General features: G+C 47.1%; 1 protein-coding gene across 2 annotated transcripts in view; it reads left to right on the top strand.

Annotated features, from left to right (window-relative positions):
- Positions 1–18,565, top strand: part of CYP17A1 (cytochrome P450 family 17 subfamily A member 1) — a 331,379-nt gene that overhangs the window by 163,649 nt on the left and 149,165 nt on the right. The gene's annotated exons all lie outside the window — the stretch shown is intronic.

Genomic DNA, 18,565 nt, shown 5'->3' with positions numbered 1-18,565 from the left:
CAGGGCCGGCCGCGTGGTAGGTGGGCATATCAGATGGCAATGAATTCCGAGGGGAGGAAAGATTATACACAGCGGTGCGCCTACTGAACAAGACTTTTGACACTGTCAGGAACTGAGTTTCTGATATGGAAGGGAAATGTACCAACTTACCCCAAAATTTGAAATATTTAAAAAAGAAAGCTGAACAAATTTGAAGGATTTTTTACCCAGTTCAGGAAGCATACTTTGGCAATGTGGACGGTGAGATGTTTATCCTATACAAAAAATAATTGGGCCAATGTGCACCTAACACGTGTACTCTATCGACTGAACGAGCAAAGCTTTGTGCTTCCCAAATGTATTTGGCTAAAGTTATGAAATTGCATGAAAGAAAAACATGGCAGTATATTTTAAAACTGTATTATTTGCTTTGGAGTTTTCTGCCAGTGATGTGACCTACAAACATTCTTAACTTGAACTACATTGATTTCACCTAGGTATGACATGCTTATTAGCACATTAGCGGTCCACTTGAGTTTCGATGGTACTTTGTGAAAGGAAGAGCCTTTTCAGGACCACTTGTTTAGTTTCCTTTACACTTGTATACCTAGATGATCAGTCCACAAACCAAAAAGGAAGCTAAAATCATTGCTTTTTAAATATAAGACCCTAGTGTTCTTTATTATTCGTGCAATCTGAGATTTTCAGGTTCATTAACTAGTTTGTCTTGTTAGATAAATATAGTTCAATGAGAAAACCTGGGCTTAACCCAGGTAGTTTATGGCACAACGTTGCAGGCTTTTCCTCAGAGAAATGTATTTAAAGTACCTAAGTAGCATTACAACAATGTTAAAACCAAGAAATGAATACGCAAAATTCCCATTCCAATTTATTTAAAAAGAAGAAGAGAAATAAAATGAACAAAATTAGACCAAAGCAAAATAAAAATCAGATCAGGAGCTACAGGAAATGTAGGTGCCAGATATCTCCTAGTTGCCATCTTTCTAGCCAAGTCTTGAGCACTCTTGATGCTGGTATTGCTGAGGATTTTGTAAGTGTGGATGTTGTATGATCTAGGGACAAGTCTAGTACATATTTAAGTTCTCCCCTTAACAACTAGGGGATCGCGACCCAGTCTAGAAAACAGTCAGAGCGAGTAGTCCCAACTGTAGTCTGAGCCCGTTGAAGCTGTAAATTCCCCCAAGTACCTGGATAAAGCTGCACAACTGGCCCGAAGCAAAACAATGTAGCCATCTATATCGATCCAAGTAGTTTTTACATTGAACGAGACCCGGCCCGATCCAAAGTACTACCCCACCATCACATATGCAGAGAAGCTAGTACCAAACAATTGACCCTGCCATGTGTTGCAAAGGCCGCAGACCCCCCCAGAGCCAGCAGATTGGTTTCTTGCAGAACAGTTATATGCATTTTCCTCTGGACCAAAGTGGAATGGATTTTGTAAAATTTGTGGGGAGAATTCATCCCCCTACATTCCATGTTAGCAATTTATACTGACTCACGCATGGTACAGTTGGAAGTACAACAGGTTAGAATAACAAATACCTGCTAGATTGAGGGAAAGCCTGACTAAACCAGGATAGCGGCCCTTACAGACTGAATCTGAATTTCTAAGTCAGAAATTGTGTGTTAAATGAGCTTCCAACAAAACAACCCCCAGCAATAAAATCGAGGGCCTAGGCCCAAAATAGAACCCCACAAAAGTTAGTTTCCCAGCAGAGGAGCATGGTGGAGAGGGAAGGCCTGACAACTGAGAAGCTACTGCACTTGCTTAATAAGAAATTAAAGAACAGGAAGATACAGCATCTAAGTAGAGACAAAGTCTATGGAGAGAGATCCAGCGTGGGGAGGTCTGAACCACTCCGGAAGCAGCACAAGAATTAGAGGTGAGTCAACAAAAGGAAGTCTGCACCTATGCAGTAAAGATGAAGGGTAAGCTCATATACGCCCAAATCAGGGAATATGCATGAAAGAGTCACAGTCAAGGATGTCCCACAGGAGATCCCAGGTGGGGGGGCTAAAGCAAGTAACCTGCCGATAGCACCATGATCACCAACATCTCCATTGTATCCAGGTCCACCATCCCGAGAAACCCTCATCACAAGAAATGCTGGAACTGTACAACCACAATCGAGGGGTTGTGGATAAAGACTGTAATGAAGCCAGTGCTTCCACTGCGTGTTGGCGCTTCTGCTGAGCCTAGGAAAGGAGGGATGCCCTGCGAAGCTGGTATCAAGGCCACAGACTCCAAACCGTCACTAAAACCAGAAGGGTATCCTGAGATAATGGGATTGGTGAGGAAGGTGGTGCCAGATTCTCATGAGTCTCCAGCCAGTCCCAGGCAGACTCTGGGTCTTTAAAGAAATGTGACTTCTTATCAGTTGTGACTCTTAGTTCAGCAAGTAACAATAAAGCATACTTATATCCCAAGGAGCGCAGCTTCTTCTTGAACGGTATGAACAAGCTGAACAGAAAGTGTATAATCTGGAAAGACCATGACTTTTGCATTGTCAACCCGGATCTCATCTTTCTTCCGGGCTTCTGATAGTATTATATCCCTGGGGTGAAGTGGGCTCTTCTCCCTCCATTCCCTCCAGGAGGTGAATGAGGCAAATATTGTTGTGGGGGGACTGTCCCTCTGCATTGTCAAGTTTGTTCTCTAAGATCTGAATGCAGGAATACGTAATCGCTGCCGAGCTAGTGTCTTTTGTCGCTGGCTGTGGTGGGGGAGTAGCCTTGTGGGAGGGTTCCAGAGAGGTTGTTGTCCCCGTACCCACTGTGAGCGAGTATTTGGTTGCTGAGCGTGCCTATATATGTTCTACACATACAAGGTAAGGTCCTCCAGATATCAGGCAACAGGCATGGCAGGACATGATGCAGTAGGGTCACTGTCAAGTGGTGACCCAACCCCAAATGAGAAGCAGCTCCAGACCCACCTCAACCTGTGTCGCCATCCAAGAGCATAGCAGGGGAAATGAGCAGTCAGGCAGTGCTGGGGTGGATCAAGCCAGCAGAAGGCAATGGTCATGTGCCAGTGGGGGAAGTTGCTGAGGCCCCAGTAAAATGTCAGATCACCACCATCGGCTAGTCCACTGACTGTGGGTCCCCCACATCACCAGCCATACAGATTGTAGAATTAGAGGAAAACCATTTCTCTTCTGGGCCGGCCTCACTCCATGGGACATTCAGTAGGGTGGTAAGAGCAACCCAGGAACCCAGCCAGCCAGAAATACAGTGCATGGAGAACACCATTCTTAGGATAATGTGGCCAGGAGGGGGAATCACTCACCCGGCTGTGTGGTGTTTTTGACCCCCCCAATCCCAGTCCTTTAACACCAACAAGCTTTGTCAGCCACTGGGTAAGGGACGCCGCTAGTGCTGCGCCTGGCTGCTCCACACTGCACGCATCCCAGAGGTCCATCAGCTGCTATCAGGCAAAGTCCAGGCCCCCACCGAGCAAAGTGCAGGGCAGTCGCCACCAACAGCGCACTCGAGGCGTGTCCCATGGATCCTTTGGCTGGTTGATGAAGTGCGCCTAACCACACAGTTGTAGACTCCTGCCCCACTGAGCCTGCGGGGAGTCGGGCCAAGAAAGTAAACAGCCCAGGCCGTATCCCAGAAGTGCAGATGGGCAGGCCGGGAGGCTCAAATGGGTTTCTCTGCAGCTGTTTGTGACAGGATGCGAAGGGCCACATGGAGCTTCCTCAAGTTGGGGCCGCCATGTTCTATGGATAACTATGGAGGGGTTCTTTGTAATTAACTTCCCTATATCTTCTTGCCAGACATCTTGCTTTTGTTTTCCCCAGAGTTATTTCACTCCTAATCAGCAGATGTTGGGAAGTTAATTACTGTCAGAGGAGGAAGAGGATCATGTTATAACTGGTTTAAAGACAGCCCAGCCTTTACCCAGGGATGGAAAGCGTTTATTAAAATATTCTCTGAGCTTTACTTATCAAACACCCAGGATCACAAATGAATTAGATATTTTATGAGTATTGTAAGGATACTTAGACTATTATGCAATTCTTCCCTAAGCCAACCTGTGTAAAGTATGACATTTATACCTAAGCAGGCCTTTGTAATAAGAAAAGGCCACTGCAGCCTATGCAGTGAGAAAGAACTTCGAAATATGTAACCGCACAAGTGTTCCATGTTTAGCACACTACAGCAGACTACCTCCCTGTCCACGCCACCCAGTCATTGTTGGTTGGGAAGTGCTGGTTGACTGGTGAGCCCCTTTGGGATGATTCCCATGTGGAAACATATCGCTAACCTTCTGTGACATTCGCAGGGGTTGGTGATGTGTACTCAGCCCGATCACCCCGAAACTGCCCTCATCGCCGCCACCGATGACATCAGGGCCCTGCTAGACAGCGGAGAAACCGCGGCTCTCATCCTCCTGGACCTGTCTGCCGCCTTCTACACGGTCTACCACCGCACCCTACGCACATGCTTCTATGACGCTGGGATCCAAGAGAAGACCCTGGACTGGACCACCTCCTTCCTCTCCGGCAGAACCCAGAGCATCCGCCTCCCCCTTTTCACTCCGAAGCCACCAAGATCATCTGCTGCGTACCCCAGGGCTCATCCCTCAGCCAACGCTGTTTAACATCTACATGGCACCGCTCGCCCACGTCGCCTGACTGCATGACCTCAACATCATCTCCTACGCCGATGACACCCAGCTGATCCTCTCCCTCACCAAGGACACCCACACCGCCAAAACCAACCTGCACGAATGAATGAAAGCCATCGCCGAGTGGAAGAAGAACAGCTGACTGAAGCTAAACTCGGATGAGACGGAAGTCCTCATCCTCAGATCCACCCCCTCGGCCTGGGACGACTCCTAGTGGCCGACCGTACTGTGAACAGCTCCAACACCCACCGACCACGCAGGCAACCTAGGGTTCATCCTCGACTCCACCCTCTCCATGACAAAGCAGGTCAACGCCGTCTCATCCTCCTGCTTCAACACCCTCCGTATGCTCCACAAGATTTACAGGTGGATCCTCACCGAAACTAGAAGAACGGTCACCCAGGCCCTCGTCAGCAGCAGGTTGGACTACGGAAACACCCTCTATGCAGGAGCCTCAGCCAAACTCCTGAAACGACTTCAACGCATTCAGAACGCCTCTGCACGCCTGATCCTCGACACCCCTCGCTGCAGTCACATCACACCCCACCTGAGAGACTTGTACTGGGTCCCCGTCAACAAGAGGACCACCTTCAAGCTCCTCACCCACGCACTCAAGGCACTCCACAACACCGGACCAGCATACCTCAACAGATGACTCAGCTTCTACACCCCCAACCGCCAGCTTCGCTCCGCCGAACTCACCCTCGCCACAGTCCCCCGCTTCCGAAGAGCGACCTCCGGCGGCAGATCGTTCTGTCACCTCGCCGCCAAGACCTGGAACACCCTCCCTATCCCCCTACGGCAGACCCAAGACCTGCTGAACTTCAGAAGACTCCTCGAGACCTGGCTTTTCAAGCAGTAGCGGAATTTCCCTCCCCCTCCCCCCCCGCCTTGAGACCCTCATGGGTAGGTAGTGCGCCTTAAAAATGTTCTGATTGATTGATTGATTGGGGGACTATAGTGGTGTGAGGTGGAAGATTTTGGGGGCGTTTCAACTAGTACTCTTACCATTCTGCTCTCAGTCCTTCTCCCTTTCCTATTCATCCTAATGTGCTCAGGAGTGCCTGGCTATCTTATGGCATAAGGCAGCTTTTTGCCCAACACCATTACTTGGAATACACAAGGCTTGAATGATAGGCACAAAGTGAGGCTGGTTCTGGCATATTGAAGGCGTCACAGTGCAGCTATTTTCAACCTTCAGGAGGTACACTTGACCAGACACACTGTTACATACCTGCGAGCAGGCTGGATGGGTGAGCAGCATGTAGTGTGCTATTCCAATTATGTGAGAGGGTTGGGAATTCTTATCAGGAAGGGACTGCACTGGCACACTCGGGTCACTAAGTGCGACCAACAGGGGAGATATGTGCTGTTGTTGGTCACTTCGGAGGGACACCCACTTAGACTTGTTTCTGTTTATGGGCCCAACACCGATGACCGCAACTTTTTTGTGGGCCTCTGGAGTCGGATAGACATGTTGGGGCCGGGTGCAGTAATGTAGGGGGGAGATTTCAATGCTATAAAACGTGATAGATATGGTGCTCCCCGTCGCCCTCATCTTAGGGCGGCTATCTAACTTTCCTCTCATGGCAGATAACGGGTTAACAGATGTTTGGAAGGTTCGACATGTGGACAGGGAGGAGGGAACCTGTGTGTCTTCAGCAAATTCCTCTTGGCCATGGATTAACTACTGGCTCACGTCCAGAGATGTGGAGGCATGGGTGACGGCCGTCTCCCACTTGTGAGAACCTTCTCCAACTACTCCCCAGTTATGCTTGAACTTTCAGTCTCAAAATACTCTGGTTGGGTATTCACTTGAAGGGTTCCGCCTGAAGCCCTGAGGGATCAAGCATTCTGTGAAGCCATTCACGAAGCGTTAATTGAATTCTTCAACCATAATATGGGCACTGTTGAATGAATCACCCTCTGTGCTTTGGGAGGCTTGCAAATTAGTGATAAGGGGGGGGGGGGAATGCATAACAAACCAGGCGGGAATCCTTCGAGAGCTTCGCGTGGGGGGCCTAAAATGACTTGAAGGTGAGGTAAGGGCTCTTGAATGCAAATATTTTGCTACCCGGCGAGCTGAGGTGCTGAGTAATATATGCAGCAAAATAGATTAATTTGAGGCGGCCGGTCTGCGTGAAACATGAAATCTCAGACAAAAGGTTCAGGCTAGGAGATACGGTGCGGGCCTGCTTCATAAACCCTGGACTAATGATTACAAGGCTTCGCATCGAGGAGAATAAGCTGATCGTTGGCCAGGAAGCAGTGCAGAAGGAACCAATGTCCTTCTTCACCTCTCTATATAGCACAGCACAGGTGCAGACCCTCCCCGGACCTTACTGCAGTCTTGGATTCAATTAATTTGTTTTGGCTTGAGGAGGGACATCTCCATTTCTTAGAGGAACCCTTCACAGAGGAAGAGGTCATACAGGTTATTAATGCTCTCCCGGGAGATAAGGCCCCTGGTCAGGATGGCCTACTGGCTGCGTTTTACAAGGAGTATACACGCCTCTTGGCCCACATCTTATCAACATATGCAGCGGGTCCTTGAAAAAGGGAAAATTACTCCAGTTGCTAAGAGAGGCACTCATTGTCACAATTTTGAAGACTGATAAGGTTCCGCAGCTTTGCGAACCTTACAGGCATTTATACATGATTAGTGTGGATAGTAAAAATGTGGCCAAGTTAATCGCATCGCTATTCCTCCCACTGCTTCCTCTTATTCATCATCCAGATCAATTGGGCTTTGTCACGGATAGGGCCATCACGTATAATGTATGCACTTTCTTTGCAATTCTTCAGGCGATAGAGTCTTCGATTGCAGCTGCGGCAATTTTTCTTGATGATACTAAAGCATTTGATTCTCTTGAGTGGCCATACTTGTTTGCTCTATTGGCATGTCTGGGTCTTAGCCCCAGATTTATTCAACTGATTGGTCTTCTGTATGCTGTTCCCACAACGCAGTCCAGATTTACGGAGTGGTCACCCCATTGTTCCGCGTCTCACGGGGCACGCAGCAGGGTTGTCGCTCTCCCCTATTCTTTGTGCTATTGCCATGGAGCCCTTGGCCGCACTTCACAGACAACAACAAGCCCACCACAGCCTTGCCTTTGCCCCTTGAGTAGTGCTAGTCTCCATGTATGCCATTGATGTCACATTATACGTTAAACATCCTGCTAGAAACCTGGACCCCTTGATTATGGAATTTACTAGGTTTGGAGGGCTCTCCGTAATATCTATTAGCTGGTATCGGGGTTTTTTCCGCTTACGGAGGCAACTGAGGAGTTCACCTCAGAATTCCCCCTTCACTGGGCAAGGGAACCAATTAAATATTTGGCCGAGTCCGGAAGTGAATGTCTTTTGGAGGTCAAACTATAGACACTTACTGGAGTGGTTGGAGAGCGGAGTGGCCACATGGTTGCGCCTCCCATTTGCTATGGTGGGACGGCTTGCCATTGCTAAAGTGATCATTTTACCAAAATGTCTTTTCTAGTTCCTCAATCTTCCCCTTTCGCTTACGAGTGGATTCAGGCGCAGGCTGCGATCGAGCCTGGTAACTCTGGCATGGGCCGGAGGGAAGAAAGATCCATACTCTACTGTTTGAGCAGGGTGGACTGGGTGCACCAGATTTGGAATTATATTACAGCTGCGCTCAGTTTCAGTTTACATTTTAGCCTACACAGTTTATGGTGCATACTTGGCCAGAGCATGATCTTGCTTCGCCGCATCCACTTCATATGGTATTATACAGAGTGCAGTCCTGTCCACAGGTGGCAATAGATGTGATTGGTTGCACGGTCTGGGCTTGGCATGAGTTGCGCCTGCGTGCCCGTCTGGACGTCCTGTTCGCACCTTCCATACCATTGCCCAGGCATCCTGTTTTTACCTTTACCCAGGATGCGGGCACATGCGATAGGCTAAGCCTACTCCAGCTTACCGCTGTGGGAGCAGCATTCCCAGATGGCTCATTTATTGCCCCCCAACAGGGGTTGGGAGAGAATGGGGTGACCCGGCTCGACCAATTTATCTACTTCCAGCTCCGGGCTGCTTTGAGCACCTATTATACTTAGTTCCCTGCGACACCCCCTACCCTGCAGATGCTTTAGAGTTTTATTGGGAACCCTTCTTCGCGCAAGCTGATTACCAGACTGTACTTCGAAATGCAGCATACATCCCCTGCTCAAGTCCGGACTGCCCATCTGGATTGGGAGGTCTTGTGGAAGTGCCTATCCCTGAAGACAAGTGGGCTTTCTGCTGTGCCCAGGCAAGGGCACTATCCCCAATTATAGGTGGCAACCTTTTCACTTTAAGTTTTTGCACAGATGAGGTGCGCTGCATCAGGTGCTCGGACCCCAGCGCAAACTTCCTCCACCTGTTGTGGGACTGCCCTGGGGTTAAGTGATAAGGGAAATCCATTCTGGATGCTATTGATGAGATGACAGGCTTGTGACTTGAACACACTCTTAGTGCTCCATTGGGGTATATCAAAGATCCCGCTCCAGGTTTTCGAAAGGTAATTGCGTTGCTCCTAGGTAAGCAGCGAGTGGCAATGTGCTGGGTTCGCTGCCCTAACCCTTGCCAGGAGGATTGGCTGAGAGATGATGCTTATTGCCAGAACCAGCTTGTAACCTATTGGGATTTAATGACACCTGGATCCCGTCCCGGGGATATATGGAAACCCTTCCAGGTCTACAGGCGATTGCATGAGCTAGCTGGTGGTGCTGCCGCTTACGGGTAGTGATTTTCATTTGCCTGCGGATAGAAGGTGGCTTCCTGATGGTTGACAGTTTGCTAGGGGTGTTTTGCCTGCCCTCTCCCAGCATCATCCATAAGGCTGTGGGTTTTGTGTCAGCCCATTTCCTTGTTCCTTCCCTTTTCCCTCTTGCTACTTCTCTCTTCTCACTTTCCTCTTTTGAAGTTCTAAGATTATCATTGAAAGATATGGCCCAGTGAGGCTAATGTGTGAGGTAATTAAACTATTTGGTTTTGGATTACTATGACACATAAACTGGCGCCTTCAGATGTATGACTTGTGCATGTCTCTGTACGATCTTTTTTCTGATTACATTGACCTTGTATCATTGTGTGAAAAAAACAATAAAAATATTTTTAAAAATATATATATTTCAAGAGTAAAACATATGCAACTGGAAGTGTTTAGTTATCTCCACCTCCGATTTCATTGGGTTGAGAAGTGTAAGTCTACACTTTTGAGTAATTTTCCCTGGAAGTTTGTGAATAGCCAAAACTAGTAAAATTATTTAAAAGTGTAAGAGTAAACTTAGACATTTAAATTACTCACAAGTGTCAAAAGTGTAAGTCACCTTTGTGAATAGCCCACAAGTACTTTATACATTGAAGACTGTACCGCACCCAGAGGCTGGACCCTGGAAATGTGTGCAGTGCAAATGTAGTCAGTAGTCTACAGTTGGTCTCAGACATTTGTCACCCCTCAAGTTGCTCACTTTTCTCTCAAAAATGCTGCAATGGTGTAAATAATTAGGGTCAGTGATGTATCTACAGGCAAGTAACTGATACTGTAAGTGCTTTTGGCCAGATAGAAACATCCATTCCTGCAGGATAACTTGGTTAGAGTCGTGAGATTCCCTTTACCGATAAGTCTGAATGGCGATGAAAAGTACTGTATGGCCCTGATTACAAATGCATCTCCAAATTCTGAAACCTGCACAAATAGGAATTTGCAAAGGAATCAAAAATATGAGTAATGTGCTCATTACCATATCAGGTATTTACCCCAGGGTTGGGTATTTATTGCATGTAGAATTTACCACACCTTCATCAATTTTCCCCTTAACAATTTTATTGGATAGAGACATCTAGCTGCAGATTCCTTAACGTTTGAATTCTCCCCAGGCGCCAGTCTGGATTCGTACTTTATTCAGCAGTACCTCTGCACGCCGGGGGATGGCATTGTATGGCTCCATGATGATGTCATCTCTGGATATGCCATCAATGGAGCCATATTAGTCCCATCCGGCATGCCGACGTCAGTTTCTTCATTTCTGCGCTGCAACGTGGATCTGGAGAACCGTACCTGTTTTTGGCCTGCTGTGATTAACTTTCTTTGTCTGAAACAGTGTGCTCTATCCTCTGGGTTTAAGTTTTGTGGGTCTTGTGCTCGCAAGATGTCAGGTACGGACCCACACTTTATCTGTATGTGGTGCATGGGTGAGCACCACGATGCCGGCGAGTGTGACGCCTGTCAGCAGTTGAATCCAAAGGCACTGCGGGAGCAGCGCATGAAGCTTCTGTCAGCGTGGTTGTCGTGGACTTCCAGCTCACGTCGCCGCTCTTCACCCTGTGCTCAACAAAAACATTCCTAGTCGATGTAAACATCACACAGTAAGCGGCATCACAAGAGGTTGAAGGCCCGAGCCTCTAAGGCGACTTCGACTCAAGATATTGATTGCTAAGTTGTCTCTCGACCTACTGCTGAGACTCCCGTTACGGCGACACTCTCGAGCCTCCCTGTTTTCCCTAGAGCCGGGGAGACCTGGAAGCAGATGCCGGAGTACTATGAGGCTCTCCATCTGATCTTTGGGTCCTCGTCTCCCTCTGGAGCGCTTGCAGGCCCCAAGTAGGTCGTAGGAGCCATAACTGCGTCATCGGTGGCGGGTTCGCCCTTGGTGAATGTTCCAGCCTCGGACTCAGCAGGTGCATGGTCATTCGGGGCCACCGATGGTGATCGGCTCAGGCACAAAGTCGGTCCTATTACAGTGCCGAAATTGTGGCAGTGGTAGACTCCGAGCTGAACAAGTCAGTGTGCATTGTGGAGCCGGCTTCGATACGACTCCGAATAGCTGCGCAAAAAACAGCTGACGTTTCTCCTCCTTTCCAGGTGGACGTCGGCACAGCATTACCTTGATGCTGTGTAACGTCTCCTCGGCGCAGTTCGTTGTCACTTCAACCCCGTTCCACGTCATTTATGAAGCCGTATGCAGCACCAGACGTTTCTGTGGAGGATCACAAGGCCTATTAGGGGAAGGTTGTAAGGAGATGACCCCCTTGGAGCAGTCAGTGGCCCCTTCTGTGTTGGACAGCTGGATTGCGGAGCTGAATGAAGCAAGTGCATCAGTTGATTTCAAATGGCCGTCAGGCAGCCAGACTGCTCATCAAGTGTGGAATGGATTCCACTGGGCGGGCCATGGCGTCTGCTGTGGCATTGCGCCAGGATGCATGGCTGCCAGTGTCTGGATTTTGGGAAGCCGTCCAGTCGGTCTTGATCAACATGCCATTTGATGGGGCTCATCCCTTTGTAGCCCAAGCGAATGCTGCTCTACACAGGTTTCGGGCTAGTCGCGGGCAGGGTCAGATATTTAGCCTGTCTCCTCCTCCTTTTTTAAATTTGCTTGGATGGGAGTACCTGGTTCTGCGGACTTCCCTCTTTTTTGCCTGAGTTGACTCAGTCTGTAGGATTTTTACACCATTGATTTGAGTGGTGGGCTATGACTTTCTTTGCTGCTCTTTGCAGACATGCTTTGTTGTGGAGGTTGAGGTTCCTCAAGTCTGTTCTGGTTGGTACGACCATTGATGCACTTGTAATATGGCCCTTTCAGGTTTTTTGCTTCCCTTTTATACAGCGGTCGTGGATCATTAAGTTGGGTAAAGGTTTATTTCTTGCCTCAACTGTTGTTATGCTTGTGGTGTTGTACTACTTCTTTCTTACTGGGAGAGTTTGCCTCCGGTTTTGACTATGTTTCATCTCCAGGTGGTCTTTGCATCTGCATACCTGTGTTGTTCTTTACTTTACTCTGATGAGGAGCTTAGTCTCAAGAGTTCATACGTATTGAGGTACTGGGTTTTCTTTAGAACCGGCACAGAACCGGCAACCCAGCGGTGCCAGGGCACACCCAGAGACCTCGAGTTCTTCCTGATTCAGACCTACAGAAACTCAGAGTCTTCTAGGTGAAGTCAAGGATCGATTTTTATTGGCTGCAACCAAGGTAACAAGTGTCCTAGAAGTGTCCTAGGAGTATATTCTCAGGAGACTGCTCGAATTTACAAAGTCAGGCTTCTCTCTTTATACAGAATATTCGGCTTCAGGCAAACATTCTTCGAATTTTCAATATATCATTTACAGGTTTTGGTTACAAAAGAAAAGCAGAGTCATGATGACATGTACATATTTCATGTCGTGCTGCCCATAACAAATCACCTGGCAAGGCCCAACATTTCATCAGATATCGCTGGACCCCCAGTAAAACGGGCACCTCCCCATCATAAAGAAAATGAAGAAAAGGAGTGGAGACAGATGTGAGCGAGATACGGCAGGTGTGCGCGCTGAAATGGTTTTATGGCTTGTTGAGCCTTGATGCTATCTTGTTCGGCCACTGGGAGGGGAACTGACCTAACGAGTTTGGCCTGGGGCAATGGTTCCAACTTGTACAGGTCACAGAAAAGTCGATTAAGACGTGCGTGTCCTTTTGAGGTCGAATTTAGCTGGATTAAGGCCTATGTAAAGGGCAACACACAAAATGGCTGCCATATACAAAATGGAAGCCAAGGGTTCAAGGTACAAGTGACGATTTCGAGGTGAAACCATCACTCGAATGCGATGAAAATGCTTGTGCATAATGTACTCGTCATTCTTGGTCTTTTGATACCAAATTCGTCATGTTTCGGAGAGTTTTAATTCTCGAGTCCAAAACGATTATACGAATCCAGAATTTTCAGAACCACAAACCCTCCTTTTGCCCTTACATAGGCAATTAATCTATCCTCATGTTAGTCTGAGTCCAGATCTATATTCCTAAAGTCATTGAGATGTTGCTGTAACATCATTCTAGTACTTAGTTCATCTCTTGACACAGGCTTCCTTACACATGATGTAACACAGAGGCCACATATTGCAGGAGCACACTGCATGCACAGACAGAACAGGAAAAGAATGGCTAAGACCATCCCAATGACCATTAGGATTTTCCATCCCCAGGCAGATATCAGTTCCCAGAACCATCCCATTAACGACCAATCTCCTTTATCCACATGAATAGATTCGGAAATCTTATGTAGTTTGGAGATGGCCTGGTACACCGTTGGAACGTTATCTGGGATGAAAATGCAGCAGCTAGATTGGATCAATCTGCATACCCCACCTCGGTCTGCAAGTATAACATCTAAAGCACCCGGTTCTGAAGGGTCATAAGTCGATCCGACTGGAGCTCAGCAGTCAAGTTGCTAAGGGCACCAGCAGTTTCGGTCACGGTGGACTCAACTACCCTTGTCAATTGCCTTATGTTCCTACTGTTAGCCATGGATCCCCAGAACGGCAGAAAACCCTTTGCAAAGTCCCCAAATTCTTGACCTGCAGTGTCTTCTTTACTCAAGACACCTCTAACTATCCTTGTCCTGTGGTAGTCTGCCGCTGCTGTGTAGGTGGGAGGCAACAGGAAGGAAACAAAACATGAGCCCGCGAAGTCAGGGGGCAACCATGTATAGGCTCTATCATGACAGATGAAATAAGTACCCTTAGCTGCTAGAAATGCAGGGGAAGTCTGAGACCCAAAAACATATGTTTCTGTACAGACACTTCTCCCTAACTGAGCTCTGGGGTTCTTGCCAATACCTTGCAGACACAGGTTACCCTGATGGGGTACAATCCAGATCGGGAAAGATCTCTTTGCTTGCTGTTTCTCACTTAAAGTAGCTCCATATCCGGTCACGTTCCAACCTACATATGCAAGTATCTCATCATCCGGAGTATCTTCATAAGAAATTACTTCCTTAATCATGTCCACTATACCTTTGACTAGGGCACTAGTCTTGAGGTTGTCTTTTACAGAACGTAGGGGTTGGACTTCTCGTGCATATATGAACATTGTTCTGTATGCCCACACAGAGCCATTATGACTGAAAGGCAGAACTAGATAAGGGATACCTTTATCCGCAGTGTGAGGCATAAGACCACACACCCAACAGTTAGTTGTGTTCATTACCAGTTGGTGTTGGTGCAAAAGCTGAACAAAGGAGTTATTAATAAACTCTAATCTCCTAGCTGATTCGTGTTCAGGAAGGGGTTGAAAAGAGTGAGAGGAAACAGTAGGAGGAGGAGGTGATGCAGTGGGTGCAAATGTTACACGAAAAGAGAACAAAACATAACTCATTAAAAATACCATTATACTAAACAGCATAAAAATGCACAATATTATAAAACTTCTCTTTGTCATCACGTTGCGCAATTTGCTCTTAAAGTTCGTTCGTTTGGCAGGTCTCTCCACATCGGGAAACTCCATCCTCTCTAGAGTGCTTCCCGCGGTGGTAGGTTGATTCTGCTAAAGGATGCTTCTGTCAGTCCAGGGCAACTCCCTTAGACCAACCAGAACTACCGACCTAACGTCGTTAGCTGCACCCCAAAGACTTTTTAGGCAACCGCGGCCCTAGCAGCGGAACCCGGATGGCGGTTCGAAAAAACAAAAATGAGCACGTTTCCTAGATGGGAGAGCTGCGCTTTCCAAAAATAGTACTTTGGAGGGAAAAAATATATTTATTTGTCCATAGGTTTTGGTCTCAATTTGCAAAAGAAATTGTTTTATTAGTTCGTTTTTCTCGGTCTTAAATTATATCGTTGTTTCCCAGGTATTGTCTGATCCGGAAACAAAAGGTCAGGCTCTGCAGTGTTCAATAGCTTGGATGGTGGCACAGCCTTGTGCGAAATGTTCTCAGTTTCTGGTTCAGAGTCAGTTCTTTTTACGTGCAAATCATTAAAAGGGACGGCATGTGACACGGTATCAGGTTCTGGGTCAGTGACACCCTTCTGGACCCACTGGTCATGAGGCAGAGGGAAAGGGATTTTCTTACAATGGGTCCTGTGGACCCAGTTGGCCTTCCCCTCCACTCGAACTGCAGATCTTGTAGAAAGAAGGACGAGGTGAGGCCCGGTCCACCTGGGCTGGTCGTTCCTCGTTCTTTGAAAATTTTTGACAAGAATCCAGGAACCAGGGTCAATGGCGTGACCGGAGTCTCAGAGACCGGAGGCAGGGTGTCGTGAACCTGTTGATGCAAAACACGCAATTTAGCCGTCAATTCATACAGATAATCGAGCAAAACAGGGTGTTCAAGCTCACTAAATTTTGTGGGTCTAGGCACTCCCCATATATTGGCTGGCCGGCCAAAGACTATCTCATATGGACTAAGTTTCACTCGTGAATGCACAGTCATTCTGGTGGACAGGAGTGCTAAGGGTAGAGCATCAGGCCATTTAAGACCTGTGCTCGCTTGGATTTTGGCCAGTTTGAGTTTTAAAGTGCCATTGTAACATTCTACTAATCCAGCTGATTGGGGGTGATTTGCAGCGTGGAACTTCTGCCGAATACCTAAACCTTCACACACTCTTTTCATCACACGACCCACAAATTCACTCCCATTGTCAGACCAGACCATTCTAGGCATTCCGAACCTGGGAAAGTACTCTTTCACAAGGGCTTTTGCTGGGGACAAGGCAGTATTGTCTTTTAGGGGATAGGCTTCTACCCATCTTGAAAAAGCACAAACAACAACGAGTACGTATTTTAAATTGTTGCACCTCTCCATGTGGATGAAATCTAGCTGCAAAACCTCGAACGGATACGTAGGAGGTGCAAAGTGACCAGCTGGAGTTGGGGTTCCCCTACCAGGATTATGTTTCAAACATACCATGCAATTCTTGACAACATTCTCTGCACACTTGGGAATCCCTGAATTCTTCCATACTGGAGCCAACAACTCGTAAATCCCTTTCACGCTGATATGAGCCATTCCATGAGCCATTGTAACTACTGCAAGCACGTATGCATCGGGTAACAACAATCTCTGGTGTTCAGACAATTCAACCCAACAACCATTTGCATCCATCCTACCCGTACTTTCTCTCCACATGCTCAACTCTTTCTCTGTAGCCTCAGCTTGGATAGATTTCACACTTTCCATCGTGTCTTCACACATTCCCACATCACCAATCCATCTTGCAGGTCCTGCAACATACATCCGGCTCATCACATTCTTTGCAGTTTCTTTCGCGATTTCATCAGCGAATGCATTTCCACGACCAACATCATCGGTCACCTTCTTGTGAGCACTACATTTCACAATCGCCATTTGCAGGGGCAGGGTCAGTGATTCAAGAAGCTCATTCACCAACTGACCATGCTGAATCACTGACCATGCTGAATCTTAGCTCCATGCGAAGTCAGGAATCCACGTTCTCTCCACAATCGTCCAAAACTGTGAGCCACTCCAAATGCATACTGACTGTCGGTATAGACAGTCACTTTCATTCCTTTAGACAACACACATGCTCTCGTAAGTGCAATTAATTCTGCTGCTTGAGCCGAATTATGTGGGACACGTGCAGCTTCAACAACTGTATGCAAAGTCGTGACAGCATATGCTGCAGTTGTGTCACCACTCGGGAGCTTGAAGCATGAACCATCCACTCATAATGTACCATCACATTCAGCGAGAGGAGTATTGGATAGGTCTACTCTCCCTTTTGTCTCCTCCTCTGTTCTGAGAAAACAATCGTGCTGTTCTGAAACATCTGATTCCTCTGCAATTGGCAACAATGTAGCTAGGTTTAAGGTGCTGCACCTTTTTATGTGCACATGACTCGCTAGTAATGTCAGTTCGTAACTGGACAGACGAGCACTAGTTAAGTGCTGTGTCTTGGTTCTATTTAACAACGTGTCTACTGCATGTGGGACCATCACGACTAGTGTATTATTCATTACTAGACCAGCAGACTGTCGAATAGAAACAGCTGCTGCTGCTGTGGCTCTTAAACAACTTGGCAATGCTTTAGCCACCAGATCCAAAGTCGACGAAAAATAGGCACATGGACGCTGCCTACCTCCAAACAACTGAGTCAACACAGACAATGCACAGCCCTCTTTCTCGTGGACATACAATGTGAAAGGCTTACTGTAGTCGGGGGTACCTAACACAGGAGCCGAACATAATGCTGTGCGCAATTCGAGAAAACTTTTCTGACACTCTTCAGACCAAGGAATGGGATTGGGTGTGCCTTTACATGTTAATGCCACCAAAGGTTTGGCCAATAATGAAAAATTTGGAATCCACTGTCTACAGTACGATGTAATACCCAAGAAAGCACGCACTTCTCTTTGTGTTCTAGGCACACTCAATTTCGCTATTGCCTGAATTCTCTCTGGGGTCAGTTTCCTTCCCTCCTTCGATAAGAGGTGACCTAAGTAGGTCACTTCTTGTCGGCAGTATTGCAGTTTGGAAAGTGACACCTTATGATGTAAATCACACAGATGGCGTAACAATGAAGTTGTTGCTTTCTTACAAATTTTCTCAGTATCTGCAGCAATAAGTAAATCGTCAACATACTGTACAAGAGTAGCACCTTTAGGCAAAACAATCGTATCAAGCTGTGTTTTTAGAGCTTGACTGTATATTGATGGACTTTCACAGTAGCCCTGAGGAGCGCGTTTAAAGCGGAAGCTGCGACCTCCTAAACTGAAGGAAAAAATATCCCTGCTCTCCTCAGCAATTGGGATGCTGAAGAAAGCTTTCTTCAGGTCAATCACCGAAAACCAAGAGGCAGAAGCTGGAATCATAGTCAATAATGTGGTAATGTCGGGGACAACTGGGAATTGTGGCACGACTATTTTATTGACCTCTCTAAGATCAATCACGAATCTGTACACAGGTGGCTGAGAAGGGTCAGTTCGTTTTAAAACAGGCAGAACAGGACTATTGCAAACGTTGCCTCGTGTTTCTTCAATCACATCTTTTTCAATCAATTCATAAACGATCGCTAGCAAAGCTTTTTCACCTTCACTAGAAATTCGGTATTGGGAATTCGTGGCATTTTCACATTGGCTTTCAATGTTACAACATATGGTGGAATTTCTAAAAGACCCACATCATTAGGACCAGCGGCCGAAAGGATATCTGGAAGAAACG

Source organism: Lissotriton helveticus, chromosome 5_1, assembly GCF_964261635.1.
Source record: "Lissotriton helveticus chromosome 5_1, aLisHel1.1, whole genome shotgun sequence".
NCBI lineage: Eukaryota > Metazoa > Chordata > Amphibia > Caudata > Salamandridae > Lissotriton > Lissotriton helveticus.
The sequence above is the reverse complement of the archived record's forward strand: the minus strand, read 5'-3'. Positions and strand labels throughout refer to the sequence as shown.